The sequence below is a fragment of the Ips typographus genome, linkage group LG7 (genome assembly GCF_016097725.1).
Source record: "Ips typographus isolate SLU linkage group LG7, UJ_Ityp_2.0, whole genome shotgun sequence".
Classification (NCBI taxonomy): domain Eukaryota; kingdom Metazoa; phylum Arthropoda; class Insecta; order Coleoptera; family Curculionidae; genus Ips; species Ips typographus.
Window position 1 is genome coordinate 7,469,524 of NC_138428.1, and position 3,101 is coordinate 7,472,624.

General features: G+C 34.8%; 1 long non-coding RNA gene across 1 annotated transcript; it reads right to left on the reverse strand.

Moving 5' to 3' along the window:
• Window positions 1–326: 326 nt before the first annotated feature.
• Window positions 327–2,869, reverse strand: LOC145731647 (uncharacterized). Its single transcript, XR_014178845.1, has 2 exons — window positions 920–2,869; window positions 327–862 (listed from the first exon to the last, which is right to left on the reverse strand). It is a non-coding gene; the product is annotated as an uncharacterized LOC145731647 (long non-coding RNA).
• Window positions 2,870–3,101: the final 232 nt, after the last annotated feature.

Genomic DNA, 3,101 nt, shown 5'->3' on the forward strand with positions numbered 1-3,101 from the left:
ACCCTGTCCGAATTTTTATGTGGTGGAAAAAGGGCTGCCATTACACTCCAGAAAAAACATGCATTGTCGTTATTTTTAATATTAATGCAAGCGTGTTTATTCGCAATTTCCTGTGGAAGTGGTATGTATGACGAACCGCCATTTCCAACTTCATATTTATTAATGTTTATTTCTAAACTGACAATTTTTGATAACGCCCACCCACTATCCTTTTCTTGAAATTCCTCCATTTTAGTTAAAATTAAATTTGTGATATTATCACGAAACCACTGGATCAAATTTGTACTGCCATCAATAATAAAATTTGAGGTATTAAAATATTTGAATTCAATTTTTAACTCATCCTGCCGTTTAATAATGTATTCACCACAAAATGTGCTATTTACTTTAATCATATTATATTTTTTTAAAATGTTTGAAATTCGACGCTTAAATAAACCTTCTGCATCAACAAAAAAATCTCCAATCTGCTTATGTACTAAATTAATTATTAAACCTGATCTTATCCTACTGTTAAACGCTAAAGATACATCTAACCATTTAACTCTATCGGATATTTTTTTTCTGTTTAAACCACCACCTACGTGATTGTTTAAATTTTTAAAAAGTATCTTAAGCCTTTTGAAATGTCCTAAATTAGTTAAAAGTTTTTTGCACACACCCACATTGTTGTCCGACCGCCGCCGCCGCCGCAGTACAGTTTGCACTTGTCTAATTGAAATTGAAATTTTTTTCAACCATTCTGCTACTTCTTCAGGTACTGGCTGAAGTACCAATATGGCGTAGGCTTTTCGGAATAACTCAAGGGTGTGTACGCTGATTTCCGCTGCAGCTCGAGTACAATCTGACATCTTCGATCTTTCTGAAATGATTAAAGCATGATTAGTATTACACCTAAATATATTTTAATTATACTTACAAATTTCCGTTATTTCCACAATTGGTGTTGGTGATAAACCACTAACCACTTTCATACCTAAAAATTTTAGGCCATATTTCAGCGGTATAAACTCCGCCAAACTGTCTTTAATGGGTGTCGTCATCCGACTAGGCAAAAACACCACGCTGTCAGACAACTCGGCCCGAACCACATCACCAAATTTTGAATTGACCACTTTTAGGTTGTGCAAGGGATACAATTGGTTTAATTCAAGTTGTTGAAACTTTAGTAGAGGTTTTTCAACCAAACTGCCGGATTCGTTAATTTTGGTTAGGTTCATGATTGTTTTGTTTAAGGTAGATAGGTACGTTTGTGCGTAGACTAATGTTTTCAACTCTCTTGTTGACTGGTTTTATAGGCATTTGGGGGAGGGGGGGGTGGTCTACCACATTTCCGCCTCGCTTACCACATTTCCAAGGCACGTGATAAAGGAATAAAATATATGAGGTCATTCCTATGCAAATGTTTATATTATTAATTTACTTGACTCGCGTGAAAGCCAAGATTTTACATATGAATTGCATCACCCACGCAAGTGATTATGCATTTGTGATGAGGTTACAGTAAAAATTCTATTTTAGTTTAGACAGAGAAAAAAAATAATGACGGTGTTTGAAATGGATCAGGTGTTGAGTAAAACCGTTTTGGATGCAGAAAATTGCTGTTGTTTTAAAGAATTGTTATTGCCAATACCACCCCTTCTGTTTGAAGAGCTGTTACTCGCGCCACACGAAAACGAGGAGGAGGAGGCGAAGGGGCAGGTGGACTTTCTCAATTCCCTACGATGTTTTGAAATAATGGATTTTTATTTTTGTGAGCATTGTAATCATGTAGTTAGATTACATGAAATAGGTGTGCTTTGTGGTGGCTGTAATAAACCTGCTAATTATGTACTTTATACAATGTTTTTTTATTTATTTACAACCTTTGTTATATGAGTAAGTAGTATTTTAAGTTGTTCATACAAAGACAAATTTGGACAGGGAATGTCAAAGATGCTTAAACTTAATTGATCAGATTTTTTTAAAGCATTTGAAAATTCATCATATTCAAAATAGCGCTGATTTTGGAAAAAATACAACAACCCATTGGTATAACGGAAAGCTCCATTTATAGCTGGAGGAATTCCGTTAAAGTCTTTCGAAATATACCCATAGTATTCTACAGTGAAGGAACATTCATTGATTATACAGTAATAATTATCGCTAAAAAAATATATGGTTTTCCCGCTATAGGTGTTGATTGCCCCAATCAAATCGTTTTCAAAGGGAATCTGTAGATCTGATAAATCAAGTTTTCTACTTAGCTTAAAATTTTTATCGTTTATAACATAGATTTCCTTATTTACAATTAAAACTAATTCATCATTAGGTCTTTGATAGGCAGCCGTAATTTTTTCTATTTTAGGTAAAAAAGGAAATATAGAGTAGATAGAAATACTCTTTTTAGACATTTTCTTCAACTGTAAATCCATAATCCATATTTGATCTGATTGTAGGATATATAAGTTGTAATGCATTATTAAGAAAAACAAATCACTTGGATTTACATCACATAAGTCAAGTTGCGGCTTAATTTCAGGCTTGTACGGTAAGAGCGGCTGTGTATAGGGTGTGTGCATGGTACTAGTCAGAGCAGGTTTATAGACGGTGCGAGATGGCTCAATAGTAGTAGTAGTAGTAGTAGTAGTAGTAGTAGTAGTTTTAAATCCATATAAACTTTGAATAGCCAAAATATCGTCCGAGTGTAAGCGTGAATTATCGTTGTAGTATGCATACATGATGGCTTTGGGAACAGCTGAATGTCCTAGTCCGAGCGCATGACCAATCTCATGCGTTAAAACATCTATGAAGCTGTGCTCATTTGAAGGTGCTTTATCTGTACCTAGATACCATTTTTCTGAAGAATCTAAGTGAATCTCGAGACAAGTACTTCCATTGCGCCCATTTGGTCCAAACGCATGGCCTAATACACCACCTACCCCATCAAAATTATAAGGGCAGTTTTTTTTCTTTAAGCATCTAACCTGGTTAGAATGGTTATAGCTAACAAATGAAATTATCAAATCCGGGTCTCTAATGTCTCTTATAAATTCTAAATTAGTAACATTGCTCCACACACTAAAAGCTTGCGAGGCTAGTTGCACTAGTTTTGCATGTGG